General features: G+C 39.4%; 1 protein-coding gene across 7 annotated transcripts in view; it reads left to right on the plus strand.

Moving 5' to 3' along the window:
• The window catches only part of GRIA3 (glutamate ionotropic receptor AMPA type subunit 3), a 154195-nt gene that overhangs the window by 22362 nt on the left and 113613 nt on the right, over positions 1 to 18220 (plus strand). The window lies entirely within an intron of this gene.

Below are 18220 nucleotides of genomic sequence, written 5' to 3' on the forward strand. Positions count from 1 at the left end.
TTTCAGAAAATATGTACGTCCAGATCACAGCTGGAGTAGATTGTGTTAATGTGCCTGATGGAACCAGATTTGTGTCACCGTGGTTCTTAAAATGGTCTTTAGCAGTTCTTTTTGGTAATACAGTGATAAAAATCTTTACAAATTTACTGTAACTTTGTGTGTTGTTTGATTGCCAAAGGATCATATTCTTCCTCAGCTTGCATTACCTGTGGTAGCTTTAAAATGGAATATTTTTTATCATAATTTCAGTTTTATAAACTATCAGTTTCCTGAATAGGAAAATAATTTTTTCTCTTGTGCTTTCTTTCTTTTTCTTCATAGTCTGAGATTTTTTTCTTAACCCATAAGTAGAATTTGTAACCATGAAAAAGCTTCATTTGAGCATCTCTTGTCATGGGTTTTTCAGATCCTAGCAAGCCACTTCTTATGTCTCCTCCCTTCTGCTCAACGCTTCTTGCTTTTCCTTTGTCTCAGTCTCTGCAATGAAGCTGTTCAAATACCACCACTTTAATTGATGATGCTTTATTTTTAAATGCTTTCTACAAAAATTTAATCTCCTGTTATGAGGCAGGATATGCTCAGTCTCTGTATAAGTGGATGAGTTAGTGGGATAAATATCCTACATGTTCATGGGAGAATAGACACCTCCACACCCATGCTGTCAGCAGATAGAGAGATGGATTCTGTTGGTAATTTGTGTGATGCAGTGGCTGAGAAGATACAGTAGCAAGGATAAAGCACTAGCGACCACACTTGGCAAAATTTGGGGATATCTTCAGCTGTGAATGGCTCTGCTTAATTGTTCCCAAAGCCTCCCCTGCTGAAACGATGCATCAGAGCAGCACAAGCTGAGCAGTTGTGATGGCTGAACTTGCTCCTGCTGCTCACGAACCAGAGATACTGTAAATGCAAACAGTAGGTGCTCCCCTTACCTCTAATTAAAGTGTGAATGGAAGTTGGACTATTCAGCTGCAGTATCAAGTTACTCACAAAGCCAACCTGTGAGCTGTAAAGCAGGTATTTTTGGTAGATACATACTCTCAATACCTTTGGCTTCCTCAGCAGGAAGGACAGCTTGAGTACAGTGATGAATCTCTCCTTTTTTTTTTTTTTTTTAATGTATAACTATGGACAACTGTGGCATTTTCTACAGTTCATTTAGGAGTAAAGAGGAAAATCTCCTGGGAATCCTAAGGAAAAGTGTCCTTCCCTAAGTGGTATTTTCTCATTCCTCTGTGGAGCTGCAGTATGACTGCCTCTGTCCTGCTTGTCTTTTGAACATATAAGATCAATCGTGATAATAAAGATTACATGTGATGGTTATCCAGATTCAACAGAAAAGAACAGAAGAGGAGGGAATAAGTAAGGACGATATTGTCATTTGAGAGGATGCTTGTATGTGGCTTGTAGCTGAAAGACTTTCTGTATGATATTCTCCAGTATTCTCTGGAGAGAATTAACACCCATGAGGGTATTAACACCTTGTTGGAGAATTCAGGTGTTGAAATTGGACACTCAGATGCCCAAACTTGCCTTTCAACAGTCTGCTCAGCTGTATAAAATGCTGGTTGGATATTCTAGTGCAGGCCCTTACTTTATTCCTTGTTAGTAGCAATATCCATTGCAAGAGCCAATGTCTGTAGTCTCCATCATGATCTTCCATTAGATGTCACTCAAATGTCTGCTTTTGGGTAGATTTTTTGTCTTTCAGGAGAAAGAGAACATGTGGGCTTTCTTAGCTGTTATTTTTCAGATCTAGTTAATCACAAGCCCAAGTTCTTTACCTGAACAGTCTTTCCACAGTCATCCATTTAGGTAGCTTTTCTTAGTCTTGGGCAACAATTGCACTTTTTAAACACAGAAACCCTGATTACATTGTTTTAGAGGAAGAACCCTTCCTGTTATGGTTGATTATCCTTATTTATAAAAAGCCTTGATTTTTATTTATATTTTTCTTTCCATTCAAGCTTGATTTTAATCTTTTTCAGTACAATTGCATCATGGATTAAATGCACATCTTCTGTTTGTGCAGACAACCTCTGCTTATATCAAGGACAAAAATTTTAAAATTATGTGTACAGCAGCAACTCTGTGTAATATTACTGTAATCAGTAATGTTCCTTAATAAGTGACACAGTATTATTACTTCATTCCTTATGAGAGTCTCACAAAGGCGAGTTAAGTTTTCCAGCGTGAGATTAATTTCTCACTTGCTCCCCCCTGGCCTCCCAAAACTGATATTCAGAAATAAATCTTTTAGGAAAAGAATATAATTATCTTGCATTTCCCACGTTGTTGGCTCTAATTAGCTGACTGCACTTTGGATTCACTCCCTCATTTGGGAAGTTTGAATGGACTCTGTAGATACAACGATTTTAGAAAGAGACCGGAGAATGCAGCTTGTCAGGAGAGCACAGCTCTGGAGAACGTGATTGTTTTCAGTTATTGGTTGACCCAGCACATTTATTCTGCTTAGCTGAAGTCATGAAAATCCTAGATACTGAACTTATTTACATTTGTTTGAACCGTCCTTTTGGTAAAAGAAAATATTTTCATTGTGGCAGTTCAGTGGTTTATCTTTATTCCTTGGTAATACTCTCCCTCTTGTGTTTTTATTCAAAGTTAATTGTGTGATAGCAGGATATTGTTTATTTGGGAATGGTTTAGGGGGCTGGGAGGGAGGAAAAATAGGACCAAGTAAGTGAAGGGAAGCCAAAGCTTAGAAAAGGATCCAGAGCCAAGAGAGTTAAATTGCTTTTCTTTCTAGGATGTGAAATGGCTTGAAAATATTCCCTTCTAGGGCACAACCTTGGTGACTTTGCTGGTACTGCTTTGAAAGATTTTCAACATGGGTAGATTTTATGGAAGGGAATTTTTTTTTATGAAGAGGAGAAATAAAATCATTCCTACTTCTTTTGGAAATAATATGTAGTGCGTAGCCATATATTCATGGCTACTGAGTTATCCTGTTTCTGTCAATCTCTCTTCATGTTCCTGTAGTCCCTCAACAAAATAAGAGGACAGATTCAGAGTAAAGAGGAGGCTCCTGTTAGCTGGCCATGATCTGAATCCTTGTATAACCCAATGATTTTGATGGGATGAAAAATTTCTATTGAACATAGATTAAAACATAATAAAATCCCAAAGGTTCCGTGCTTAAAGAGGCAGTGTTAATTTATGGATTGCATATACTCAGTGTAAAATTATTTCCTGCTGTCCTTACTCATAACACCAATGTGACAGAAAATTGATAGCCAGGGAGAGATGTTTTTGAATTATGTTGATGGTTGCAAAATAATCTGGGATTGTTCAGTCCGTGGAGTTCATCGTTTGGTTTCTTTGATGTGGTTTCTGTAGGTCTGAGGACTTCTTGAAATATTGAACTGTCAGTGCTTAACTAAAGCTGGTGACAGCCTAACTGTGTTTGCATTTCTGGCATGTTTTTGCAGACTTTTGTTGGCTTAGCGGAAAACTATAAAGGTCAGTAGCTTGCTCTGTGCTCAAATAGCAACTTCACTGTTCAGAATTGTGCTCCTAACCAGAAAGGGTGTTACAAGTGTGTTAGTATAATGAAGAAGATTAGAAACAAATTGGAATATTTTTAAATGTTTCACATTTACTTACAGCAGATTCAACAGTGAGTTTAGCCCCAGAGGCAAAGAAGAGCATAATAGAGGGACTTGAATGCCTGTTTTTCTTTTATAGGTGATCTCTGTAGAACAGGAGGTAAGAAATATTGTCTGGGCTTCTTGGGGAAGCTTGGAAGAGCTGATGAATTCATCAGTCCCTTTTATGCAGGTCTTCTGGAGGATTTAAATCTTCATGTCTTCAATTTATTAAATTATTATGAGAAACTCATTCTATTGTTATCAAATTCATTTTTCTTATGCAAGTTTCTGTGCTATTTTTGTTATAGAAAGGTATTGTCTCTCTGATAACATTGCCAGTGGGAAGGAGGGCTTGGACTGGCTCACGTAAATGGAAAATACATGGAGAAAATCAGAGTACAAAGAAGTCTTCTGTGCCTATAGCTGACATTTCTTAGAAAATGAGGTCTCTTAAGCCTCCTATTATAGTCTAGAAAGACACTTCACTTAGTCTATTAATCTATCTGAAAAGCTTTACTACCTGAGTTCACCAAATAAATCTATTCAAGACCTACAGAATTTCAAGTCCAAAAATAATCTGTTGATGGGTTGCTTTGAAAAGCTTGACCCTGTCAGGGAGTCTATTTGAAAATCAGACTAGCATAATTCAGTAACAGTAGGCTGGCATTAGCTCCATACCTGTATCAGTTTAAACAAATACACATTATCATACTCCTTTTTGTTGACTTGACAGGCAGTGTAGAAATACATAAGGATGTTTGTGGTGCAGAGAAACAGAGTTTTCCTGGTTTGGAACCTAAGTTTGTGGTGTGCTGCTTTTTCACTGGATGACATGAATACTTCTCTTGATGACTGTTACACTGGTTCTAGCAAGAGAAAAATATTTATTTAAAATTTACTCTGAAAGTGGCACTGCAAGTTGCAAGTTAAAATTCAGTATCATTAATGTATAAAACCTGGAAGATGCTGTCAGTTACTTTATAAAAAATTAGTAATGCAGATATAATTTAAGAAGGTTTGTGGGTTTTTTTGGTGAGCAAATCAGCCAGTTGAGGGAGGTGATTGTCCCACTCTACTCTGCACTGGTGCAGCCTCACCTTGAATATTGTGGCAGTTTGGGTGACATAATATAAGAAAGATATTAAGCTATTCGAACACGTCCAAAGAAGGGCAGCGAAGATGGTGAAGGGCCCTGAGGGGAAACCATGTGAGAAGTGACTGAGGGCACTTGGTCTGTTCAGCCTGAAGGAGACTGAAGGGAGACCTCATTGCAGTCTCCAGCTTCCTTGTGAGAGGAAGAGGAGGGGCAGGCACTGATCTTTTCTCTGTGGTGACCAGTGACAGGACCCGGGGGAATGGCCTGAAGTTGTCTCAGGGGATGTTTAGGTTGAATATTAGAAAAAGGTTCTTCACCCAGGGTGTGCTTGGGCACTGAACAGGCTCCCCAGGGCAGTGGTCACAGCACCAAGCCTGACAGAGTTCAAGAAGTGTTTGGATGATCCTCTCAGGCACATGGTGTGACTCTTGGGGATGGTCCTGTGCAGGGCTAAGGGTTGGACTCGATGATCCTTTTGGGTCCCTTCAACTCAGCATATTCTGTGATTCTGTGACATGGGTACATTTAAATTAAAGTAAGACATTATTTACAATCTCTAACTGTAGTCACCTATCAGTTCCTATTCTGTTGTGCATAGTGAGCTGATTTTTTGAAAAGCTTTTTTGAAAGGCCGATGAAAAATTAATCAAGTTCATTGAGTTCATGAATGGTTCCTCCCATAGTTATGTCTGTGCCTCCTGTGAATAAGAGCTTCCCTGCCTACAGAGCCCCGGTCGTGTCATCCAGAACTCTCTCCAGTTTGTCATCTCTCTGTTTGACAGACTCTTCCTGTCCTTGGTGCAGTTTTGTTCCGTGGTTGACCTCCCCGAACAGGTGGTGCTGCAAACAAGGGACAAGCAGGAACGGGGACAGGCCTTCAGGGTGATGATGGTCTGCTAGAAAGAGCTCATCCTGCAGCTCACTGCAGAGCTTGAGGAACGGTACAGCCCTGTGAGAAATTTCCTTAAGGCAAAGAAATGTGTTGCCGTCTGTCATCCAAACGGCTGCAGTTGAGCTGTTTGGTGCTGGTCCATCAGATGTCAGGACTGCTGTCATGGAGATACACACGGCCATTTTAAGGCCGTTTCCCCCAACTGTGCACTGATTTGGGTGTTGCACAGTTGTGTTTGAGACACTGGTGAGACCCATCAGCTTATTCCTTGGCTGAACAATACCCCCTAAATTGGCTGATTCCTTATGGTATGGCAAAGGGTGATAGGGAGCTCTGGAAGGTTTACTGAAGTGACTTACTGAGGGAAGGGTCCACAGTGCATTACTCCTTAGAAATTCAAGCCTATTTTCTGCCATAAGGGTTAGAATTTTTGTTCCCAAACCAGAAAAGGCTTGGATACCGTTGCAGCAAATTTGTTGTTTTGAACTTCCCCCCACCTCAATTTTCCTCTTCCCTTCTAAGTTTACACAGTGTTTTTGCAGTATGCTTGGAATTTGTTGGTGCAAGTTGTTAGCAGATTCTCTCTGTGCAAAGTCAGAGAGAAGAATTTTTTTGATACTTCTAATAGATACTGCTATTACAGAGGCATTTGGATGTAAGGTGTTAATACATCTATGAACCAAGAGGCTAAGGAATCACTTGTAAAGTAGGCCCTGATACAGATAATTAAAGAGTAGGTTGAAAAAGGATTTATTCAATAGCAACCAATTTATTTAAGTATGTGTTTATTTACATGCAAAAATCCCAGTACATTAAAACAGGCCCATGTTGGAAACAAATCAAATCATGTGCCAGAAACTTATAATGTAAAAAAATTAAGAAGTTGACAGTGAGCACACTGGTTAACTGTACATATGAAACAACAGAAATTCATGCCATCACTGATATTAACCTTTGTGAATATTTGATATGCAGTACACAGTGTCTTATCTATCAAATTCCACTTTTTTGGTCAAAAAACCTGCCAGAGACATCAGAATATGTTTGCAGTAAAGATTTTGAAAAAAACCCCAAAACCAAAGAGGACAATGAAGATGCTTTGGCACATAAAGCTCTTTCATGAGTCACTTTATACTTCTCAAGGGGCACCAAGAATTCAGTCTTAGGATCCTCTTGGATAGGAGGATATGGATGCAAAGCATGGACTATAACCCACAGATGATGAACTGTGGTGTGAACAATGTGTGTAACTTGTTAACTTTGGTAAATGTCAGAATATTTTCAGAGGAAAGCTAATGTTTGCTAACCATGTTTCCGATAGGGAGAAACTCTAATTGTGATAACCTAATCCAAATTTTTTTTTAAATATCTGTGGTTCTCCATTTGTATTTATACTGATGAGAACACAAACATGGTAAGATCACAGCAGAATTCTTTGGCCTTAATGGTGTTTGTGAATACAAGAGCTTCTAACTCATAGGAGTGAAAGTTACGGGAAAGTTCTCATGTTCTGGTAGCTCTCCTAGCAAGTGTGAGAGAGAGAGGGAAGAAAGGGCTGATATTTGAAGTCATTGATTTGCAGGTATTCTACTGCTAGGATAGACTTTAGTAAGTATTAGTAGGGAAGATACTAGAGAAGTGTGGAGGTGTAGTGGTGTAAATCAGACTAAATCATCTGAGTACCCCTAATCCAGCTAGACTGTAATGCATCATGAAAGGGGGGCCTCCTTCCAAAGTGAGCATCACGGTAATTTAACCATCAGCTCTGATTCAGTGTCTTGATCACATTCTTTAGTCTGTGTCTGTTCATCAAAACACCTAAGCATGTTCTTATATTTGTGCATGCAGCTTTGGGATCTAGGGCCTTTAGTAAAGCCTTGCTGGCATCAGTGACACAATTCTGTGCATGTGGAATAAAGTTGACTAAACTGTGGTTCCTCAGGTGTGTGTGGTTCTAGAGAAAGTCAAGTGCTGCCTCACACTGCTGCTGTCTCATGGCACACCAGGTTTCTGATGAGGACTTCCAGGACCTCTCGAGTAGAACCAAAGGGTTGCTAGTCTGGCTTTGGTATGAGGCCTTTAGCTCTTCTCTGTCAAGTGAAGATATGGGAAGAGCCCCATTTGTCTGTCACCATCACACATACCCCTGCAGACCACAGTCTCATGCTGTTGCTGATGATCAATGAGATTGTTCTCTACTCACAAATGTAGCAGTGTCTCATGGAGTGCAGAAAATGCGTTTGCACCAGGTTAACATCTCACTATGCAGCTGGCTAAGAGCAGACTTTAAACCAGTATTTATAGCTATGACAGTCTGTCCAAACCCTCTGAGATTAACAAATAATTTCAGACTTGGTCTTTCTCTCTTGGCTGCCCCTCCTCCTTTGAAAGGGCAGCAATCAGTTAAGAATTAACATGTAGCAATGTGACTTTTCTTTCACAATCAGGCTTTTGCTGTACCATTTCCATCAATTTTGGCTTCCACATTATTCAGCTGTGCACCAGACAGCTCTTTTGTTATGTGCCAATTAACCCAGCTTGATAAATAGTGATTATGCATAATTTATAAAGAATAATATTCTTGTTATTCCCTGTAAATAAGGCACTGGCTTAGCTGAGGGTACTGGTCTGTGAATTACTGTCAGATGTGATTGTGAAGGTCCAGGAGGCTGGTAGCAAGAAGGACTCTTTGGACTGTAAGGCAGATAGAAATTATAGTGAGAATAAAAATAGATGGGAGATGCTTTTGTAAGGGCAGTGGGGATTTTAATTTTGCATTTCTGTAGTTTGCTCGTTCAGTGTATTCAATAGGTCTCTCAGTTCTAGTCCAGCTCTTGCGGAATTCCGTGTGAACTTCTCCAGTGACATTGGTGGGTGCTTTATTGGACCCCTAGGGAGCATCTTCAGATAATTTCCCTGGCTGCTGAAGGCAGCTTTCACAGCCATTCTGTTTCCTCTTCTGTGTTAACTAGTCTGAAGCCTCTCAGACTGTTAAGCTGACAGCAGTGGGACACGAGGACTGGGTGAGAATTGCATAGTCCCATGAACCTTGAGTAAACTGGGGAAAGAGATACAGAAGTGTGAAATCCAGTCCACCGGTCCGAGATGTTCTTGCAGTGCTTGCTGGAATGCTATTGCAGAGCCTCCAGGAAAGTGTTAGGGACTGTTGCTTTGGGTAAACTGAACTGTCTGTCAGCCAGCACCATGCTCTGCATTCATAGAGCCAACTGGAAACCCTCCAGAGCTGGAGGCTGCTTCCACAGCTGCTGTTTTGGCATTTGCATCCCCTTTCTCCTTGGACAACCTTAGTTGTGGCCTTCACCTCCTGGTGAATTTTACCCCGTTCAGTGCTTCAGGTGTGTTGGCCATTTTGCCTCTTCTATCTCATCCTCTGTAATATATCCCCACAGGCCTATAAATGGCACCACCTCAGCAGACTCAGCTCATCTTTCATCACACTGCCAGAGCCTTGTTTTGATTAATTGCCTTTTACCACAGTGGCCCAGAATGAAGTCAACTTCTGAAATCACTTAGGGAAGGATCTGCTGAACAAGCATACATTTAATAATACGCCTCTGCCTTTTTACTTCCTCCATACTGAGGTGTTCCAGTGATACAAGAAATCCCTTCAGAGAACTGGAATGCTGGAGAGAGCTGCTGCTGATCCTCAGCTCTGAGGCACAGCATTGCCTTCAACTGCTGTGCTTTGATTCAACCCTGCGTTCTGCCTAACATCCTCAACTGCAAAATGCTGCCCTTTTCTGATGGGTGTGATTTATTTTTTACTTCATACCACAAAGCTCTTTCTTTCTCTTAGCCTATTGTTTGAAGTATTGACGAGATGTGTAAGATAAATCATCTCTGAAGATGGTAACAATGGCAACTTGGGTACTCCCTGGTCTACCACATCTTGTCATGTTCATATTAAAAACATTTTTTTGAACATGTCTTTTTGTTCCAAGACATAGTGCTTAATGACTTTTGGGACTCTCATTACTTTGAATAAAGTTACAGAAACATTCATGATTTTATATTAAGCTATTAAATGTTACTGTGTTTATTAGAATATGCATATTAGTAGAGTATATTGGATATGCATATTAGTAGTGTATTGGCTGCCTGTAAATAAATGGCTGCTAAATTTTCTGGTGTGCTATAACTGAGTAATTTTTGAAAGAACAGGGTTTTTCATATTTTCCTCTGACCAACATTTTTAGAAAAATTGCTTCAGAAAATGAGAGATACAGTTACCATCCAAAGTGATCACAGCATGCTGGCATAACATACGAGATTAAAATTAAAAGCATTTCAAATGGTGCAGCAGATGGAAACAAGTTATTTCACTCGAGTGAGTGTTACATATTTGTGTTGCATGCACACTGTCCATGTTTCTGCAGAGATTAGTCACGAAACAGGAATTGGAGTATCAGATGTGAAGGACGCAAATGATCTTTGTTTGCTGTGAATATATTTAGACTCTCATGGGAAAAGCTTTGCCAGCTCCTCTGGCTCCCTCACACAGGTGTTAGCTCATCTTCCATGCTTCCTGGAGAAAAGAGTATGTGGTTATGTGTATACGACAGGCTAAACCTTTTCTCAAAGGGCAAAGCTCAAGGAACTGCTTTACATCCACTTGTTAAGTCTCTGACACTCTAAACTTGAGGGAGGCCCATGGCATAAATATTAAGCATCCAGGATGGTGGGGCTGCAAACAGGAGGAGAGTGTTGGCATTGCACATACTGCTGCTGTTGGCAAGGCATTGATCATGCTGGAGTAACTGAGCAGAAACATCTTTTCATCAGGGGATAAAAGGAAGATACCGATGCCTTTCCATTTTTCTCCAGCAGTGAGTTTAACTGTCTACAAAGGGAAGCCTCTTGCTGCTTCTCCTCCAAATTCTGCTTTAGTATCAGGACCAGCATAGGCAGAAAGCAGAAGAGGTCACAAATAGTACAAATCTGAGTCCTGCAACAGTGTTACAAAGTCTTCTTTCTAAAAGCTTTTTGTTTAAAATTGTGTGGTATCTATTTAATGTCTTTCCCTTAAAACTAAAAGGAATACTTCCTTGTGAGCAGCTTGTGGGACTGGTGGGATCAGGATGGAAAGTGGTCTGTTAACAGTAGAAGACCATGAATTGTCAGGATGGGTTTAAGAACGGACAACTTGGTTATAATTTGTGGGGCCTGGTCTGAAAGCTTGAACTCCATCTTCTAAAGACACAAGCAAGATAATGCGGTACTCTGATCAGCACGTTCTTAAGTGTAGTCCGTAAGTACCTAACATGTTTTTTAAATCATCCTCCAGAAAAATCAGTTGATCTGTATGGCACATATATATCTCCTCCCACCTTTAATTCATTTTAAGCTTCAAACCCCTATTTTGCTTCTTTCAAACTCCAATGGATTATACTTCAAAATGAATCATGATAATCTGACTCATAGCTTTTCAAAAGGAGTGCTCTCATAGTACTCAGAATCCATGGTATTTTTTAAAAAATCGGTGTGTAATAAGGATGCCAGGTAAACAATTTTATAATTTGGACATTCTGATAGGCTGATACTTTTCCTGGAAACTGGGTGGAATGACTCCAGGGTTTCTGCTACCATCAGAAATGTGTCATAAATACAGAGATTCTGAATGGCAAGTGATTTTTCTTTTTTTAATGAAAAACATACATTATAATTTGGTAGGTTTGAGGGACAAGAGACTCATCTTGTGCTTAAGTTTTAACAAGGTTAAAAAAAATTAATTCTTTTTTTTAGCTTTGTGACTAGTAATCTGAAAGCAGAGGTAGCTAAGATTCTACAGCATTTTAGGTTTGGAAGTAGCTTGGGAACTAAACAGTGAGTAGAAAATAGCAACACAGGTAGCATAGCCTGTTCCAAGCTACTCAGGCTACCTGCAGTACTTTCAGGCTAGAACAGCTTCCAGAAAGTTAAGCACAGCTTTCCCAGGACAATCAAGGTTGTGTTCAGCCCATCTTTCCGTCTGTCTTACAGTTTGGTGCTTAAGAATGTCCTTTTTACTGACATTTCAAATGTATTAGCTATTTTTTTAAATATCAAAGCTTTCACTTGCATATGTATCAAGTTGGCAGTTTGGGTTCACCTTTACCTGACTAAAGGTACACTAGTGGACAAATACCTCAGACCTGAGTGAGCATCAGCTGCCTTTCACTGAGAGCTTTCTGAAGCTGCAGCTTTCTTTTGTCAGCCTTTCTGTCTAAAAGGATCTGACTTCAGGGATGCACTTCTTTCTCACAAGCAGCCATTGCAGGTCTGAGCAGGCCCCTCTTGGCATCATGGCACGTGTGAGACTTGGTGCTGCTGGTGTTCCCACCACACTGTTACAGCCTAAGTGGCCTATTTTTATCGTTGCAAGCTGGCATTTTTCATACCCTCATAAAATTCACACAAATGTTTCAGTGTGAAAAGAAGATCCAGCACACAGCAAATTCATGTACATTGTTAGGGTTTTATTTGACCGTGGTAGTATATATAAAAGCCAAAATGTGTAAAGTTTAATGAGTCAAGTATGTCACAAATAATTGGGCATATGAAGGAAACCAGGGCTGTGGTGATGTATTTGTACAGCACTCAGCACGGAGGAACTGTAATTGGGATTGGTGTTCCAAAGTCATCCTAAAGAGCAGATAAGAAATAAAGACTGCTTTAATAGTGTGTAATGGAGTTGTGATAGGGTGACCAAAGTAATCTTGAACAGGATCTTGACCAGGGAGTGTTTGGGGATGCTTGGATCTGAACATGTGTTTTGAATTGCTTTCCAGTAAATGGTTTGTAAAATATGAATGGATTAATCCTCATGCCTTTCATTTGCAATTTAATAATATCCCCCTCCTGGTGCCTGAATGTGCTGGTTTTATTTTATTTGCTCTCCAAAAAAGAAATACAAACTGAAGGAACTCTGTATGTTTGAAGAAGGCATTAGATAGAATGAAGCAAGCAAGCTTAGTTCTTTATAAAAAGAACTAGATAAAACACTGCAGTTATATCATTGAGAAAACTGATGCCATAAATGAAGTAACAAGGGTAAATCATGATTTTGTTTTGTGTTCCACTGTGGGGTTTTGGGTTGGGACTTTTTTCTTTTGTTTTGAGTGTATTTCTTTATGTTTGTGAGTGCATATCCATTTCTGGGTAGGAAGAGATGTGATGTTACAGCCAGTGCCTCAGGAAGATTTGTATCCAATTCCAAGTTGTAACTTCCTAGGTTCCCTTCTGCCCCCAAGAATATTCACTGTTAACTATTCCAGAAATAGCTTTTTTCAGAAATCCGTCTTTTCTGACCTAAATTTTAAACAATACAGTGAAATATTTTCTTCACGTCAGAACTCAGTGTCTTAATTAAAATGTAAAAGCTGGTTTTATTGGCTATAGGTAAATGCGGTTCACCTCATTTTAAATTTTTGGTATGATGAGTTTGTTTAAAGGAAGCTCTCAAGTCTAATTGTCTGAAGCCCCCTGAAAGTATCTCATTCTGCATTCAGGGGCACTGCTGTGCTGATCTCCTCAGGGCTCAAGGTAGGAAGAGTGCCCCTTTTGATTCAGTGTGAAAGTGGAAGAAAGCAGTAGAGGCATTGTCCACCTCTCTAAGAGCAAGACTGTAGGTTGACTGTAAGAAGTGATGTTCATGACCACCCTTGCATTATTACAACAATGAAGGCATTGGGGGGAGCCTTAGATAGGAAATGGCAACTGGTCTGAGATATGTTACACATTATTCCATTGTAAAGTAGTCCCATTAGTCTGTTGGCAGAAGCTGGCAGTGAGAATTGTGTGGAATCCAAGACAATTGGCAGAAGAAAGTGGAGGGAATAAAATTATCTCACAGCTCAGGGAAACACAGAACACAAACTCGAGGAACTGATATGAGCAGCACACAGTAATGTCCGTGGTGACAGAGCTCCAGCAGTGCCTTTCCTCCCAGAGAGCTGTAGGTGTATCACTGGAGCAGTGTCCCTTTGACACAGGTTGATTTTGTCAGATCTACTTTATAAGAAATTGATATGGACGAAGGGGAAATTACTGGTCCATAAAAAGAGTAATGAAGATGGAATAGTATTTGTAACCTCCAACCCCTGACTCCAAAACTACTGAGCTCTTAGATCCCGTGTGGAAGTGGAGGGTCCTGCTGACTTTTACAATTCAATCACTAATGATATCATCCAGTGGAAATGGTGTATTAAGTTCCACCATTAACATATCCCTTTTGTTGGCTTTATGTGTCTTTTCTCTAAACAAGCAAAATCCAAAACTGCTTGTAAATGTTCCTAGTAACGCTTCAGTTGTTTGTAGTAAGACTGGAAGTAAAAAAAAAAAAAAAAAGGTGTCAGAGAAGTTTTGACTTTAGCTTCCAGGCAATAGACAGTAGAGATGTCAGAGCTTGTACAACCTTGCAGTGTCAGGAGTACTCACAGTCACTAGAAGATAGAAAACTAAACACCATTAGATAGCAAAAATAAATTTTAAAAAGACACAAAACATCTAAGAAGAACTTGTGTGAAATGGGGCATCTTTTGAGGTTCTGGCCCACGGCCTTCCGGGGGTCTGAGTGAAAAAAAATCTTGCTGGTTAATCTTAGCATGTTTCAGTAGTGTGCCTGACTCAACTGGAGGGAGGATGGAACTGCAAGTAAAACAGAAGTCTGGGTTCATTGGGTCACACTGACACTTAGGATGGCTCAGCTGCTTTCAGTACAGAAACCGAGATTTATTTATGTGGCTTAAGTGGGATATTGTTTGCTTGGTTTTGATTTGGTTTTTTATTTGAAAGTAAATTCTACTTACCACTGTGATCACTCTGGCTCTGAGCATTTTCCTTCCTTGGCAGGAAACACCAGTCTGTCATGACCTGAAAGTTTCTTATCTTCTCTTGACATGCTTGAGAATTCACAGGCTTCTGTCATACCATCCTTCCTCTCCTGAACACGATGGCATGTGGCAGCTCACGTACTATGAGAACAACCCCAGTCTTAAGTCAGCATTAATAAATAGTCACCTTACACCTAATGCCAAAATAATGGCTTATCATGATCTCCTGTTGGAGAACTGCTGCTCAGGGCCTCTCTCCCTTGTTCGTGGAGGTTGAAACTTATTCAGATCAAGTTATAGAGCAACTTGCATATGTGCTTGCTTTGGAAAGAGATGTGCATCACCATAATTAATTAAAAGCAGTTTCATACAGACATAGCTCAGCAAAAAAAATTGGGTTTTTTTTCTTGAGGAATGAGTTTGCTTCAGGATGTGTCCAAATCATTTCTTTAACAGCCAAAGTATGTGTTTTACCATCTGCATTTTTCAAATAGGGAAAAATAAACATAAATCAACTGTGATTAATTAAGGAAAAATACCAAAATTCTTACTCAAACATGAGGATAGTTGTGATTGTCAATAGAAAGTACTTTGTAAAAAGAGCTTAAAGCTGAGATTTAGTTACCATTTTTAAAATTTTCCTTCTGGCCAAGTGATGTTAGAATAATAATGTAATTAAAATTAGTGTAATTACATGTTTGTTTTTTGGAAAACAAATAGCAATATGGCTGCGAGTTCATGGATATTCAGTTAGTTCTTTTGATAATATAGGAGATTAGGTCACAAACTATACAAAAGATATAACAAGACTGTGAGTTCAAAAATGCAAATAAACACAAAGGACCAAGATAATTGGCCTTTTAGCTTTTCCTTATAAAAACAAAAGTTTATTTGCCTTTTAGACAGGTCAGTAAAGTAAAATTGTCACGCTACGGTGCATGCAGGATAGTCACAAAGAATAAGCTACTAACAGAAGACAGATAGTCTGTTAAAGGGTTAAATCTTTAAAATCTGCAGTGAATACAAACCTGAATCAGGGGAAATACAACTGGACAGGGCCTTGCATTTGTTAGAAGATATTGTTGGTGATTGCCCAGAATTTTTAGGAAAAACAGTTGCAAATACCTGAAAGGCCGAATCAGCAGCTCTTGCCTCCATGCAAGCAGCAGCTCTGTGGTGGCTATAAGGTGTTACATGGAGAAGGTCCTGCTTATGCTCAGGTTGTCCGCAGACTCTGTTTGGTTTTTTCCTCAGATTACTCACAAATTAAGAGTGGGCTCTTTGCATAAGAGAGCACAATCTACTATGAAAATGCATTTTAATTCAGTGTTTTAAAATAACCATGAAAGACAGAATTATGTCCGAAGGACAAAGACCTTGAACCATTTTCAAACTCAAGGCTGCAGTGCCTTGGTGCTCGTCTAAGAACAAGAAAGAGCAAAAAGCTGACCACTTTCCAGCTGGTTCCCAGCACAAGGCAGAGGAACAGGGGAGAGGAACTGTCCCCACTGGAACCAGCCACTGTCTGTTCCCTTTAGTGCTGCACCTCTTCTCTACTGACTTTATGGGATGTAGGAACTAGCAGTCCCAATAAGAGCTAGTCTGTATTCTTCATTAAAATCCTAGGCTTGGATAACATGCTGGGACTTTTGGGCTCCCGTGTGACTTTTTTCAGATGCAGTGTCCCTACAAAGCTGAGCGATTTCAGTTGAGTCACGGTTCAAAAGTATTCCTGAGTCTTATACCTCATACCTGATAAAAAATAATGAGTGAACCCAGGATTGTTTGAAATACTCTGGGTTTTTAGAATCAGAAGACCTTTGAGAATATGTTTTGTTTGCATTGCAAGAAGGGATGTTTCCTGGAATAATTGCTTTTTTCTGCAGTACAGAATCTGCATAAAAACTAGTAAACTAGGCCATTAATAAATATGTAAAAGAAGCCTGATCTGTGAGGTACAGGCTCGGTGTATGTGAGGACACTGAGCTCCACTAGTCCCTCTCCATTGATTATTCACGTGGAATTAGAGGGTTTACAGACCATTGAAATGATTTGGAGACTGCCAGACTTTCTAATGTAATCTTTATTTTTTCCTTTTTTCACCTGTGAGTTAATGCTTTTTATTTGTTACTTCAGCAGATATTTTTTATGGAAGCTTTTCAACTTTATATCCTGCTGGTATATAGTTTAACAAAATGCCTTTTTAAACAGCGTATTTAATTCCTCAGTCATCCCTCTGGGAATAAATTCTTACTGTATTATAACTTCTTTTATATCTTTTTTTTACTGTGGTGAAGAACTTCTGCAAACTCTTATTTCAGAAATCACCACTTCTGATTTCCCTTCTGTCTCTCATGCACGTCTCTTTTATGTCTGCACCAGCTGTAATTTGCTGCTGGTATCCAGAGCTGGTCATGTCCTCTTACAGTATCTTTAACACTTAAAGAAATTCCTTAATAGCATTTTTGTTTTTACATCTGGACCTCCAGGAAAAAAATCAAATTTCCACACCTGACTGCTGGTTTGAGGTGTTATCAGTGATGCTGTGTCAATGAGCTGATATTGTGGAGAATCCTGTTTAAGATTACTTTAGCAGTCTTTAGTGATTCTGAATGGTAGTCTTTGTGGTGGGAAATGTTTCCTGATGGTACTCTCAGAAGTAGATGCTGTATATGTGTGTGTAGAAGTCAGGTCTTCCTTACTGGTAATTCCTTGCCCTTGCTTTTTGCAACGTTAAATATGCAGCATTTTGGCAAAAGTGTTTAATGGGGTTAGTTGGAAATTGTTGTTAAATCCAGTTCTTGACAAGCAAAATTGTTACAATTGAGTGAACGTTTTTCTGGGAGACTTATTTTCATTACAAATAGGACTTGCTCTTCTCAGTCCAGAAATGGTTTGATTAGAAGTGCTGCTGTGCCACAGTGTATTGCAGTTGTACAGTCTTTGCTATGAGTGAGAGTCCCAGCCCCTCACAGATCAGGCTCCCTCACTATGTCTGATGCAGAATCCCTTCATGGAAAGAACCCAGGGTCACAAGAAGTTTGCACTTTTCCTACAGAGCTGAACAACATAAAAAATCTTTTTTCCTGCAACTCCAATGAAGTTGGTCATTTTTATAAATTGAAATACTTTCATTTTTGTCCAAAATGGTCATTGTTCAATCTCTGTAAAGGATGGGAAATAATGAAGTGTGTGAAAAAAACCGCCTTTGTCTGCATTTGGATTATTTTCAGGTACAAGGTGGGTTCCTCAGGACAGCAGAATGGTTAATTACTAAAAGCCTCCCAGTTAAGGGATACCAGCTCTTGTCCCATGAAGCAACAAGATGTGTTGCTTATTTGTGAGGTCATGTAATAAGCCACAGACTTTCCAAATTCTTCTGAAAGGTTTTAAAGCTCAGATAAGAAGTCATCAGAATTTCTCATTGAAAAAGACTACACAGACACGTCAGAGTTGTGGACTGTAAGGGAATAAAACATCCAGACATCTTTGAATCAGATCTGAATCAAGGTTGGATATCAGGAAAACTACACCTTAATGCTTTGACTTTTAGGCAGACCTGACATTTGTTACATAACTGCTAACAGAGATCTCCAGGTGCTGTCAAGGGGAGGTATTTTACAGATAGGCAATGTAATCCCATGTTTGTTTTTAGAGAATATGGAGAGATGGAATATTACAATATAGCAGAAGTCACAATCAAAAATGTGTTCAGGCCAGTTTAATTGTTATAAAGTCAGTACAATTTACTGCTACACAGAAACTATTATATATTATCTCGTTAATTCATTCC

The sequence above is a fragment of the Corapipo altera genome, unplaced genomic scaffold, assembly GCF_003945725.1.
Source record: "Corapipo altera isolate COAL_440 unplaced genomic scaffold, ASM394572v1 65, whole genome shotgun sequence".
In the NCBI taxonomy this organism is placed as follows: Eukaryota; Metazoa; Chordata; class Aves; order Passeriformes; family Pipridae; genus Corapipo; species Corapipo altera.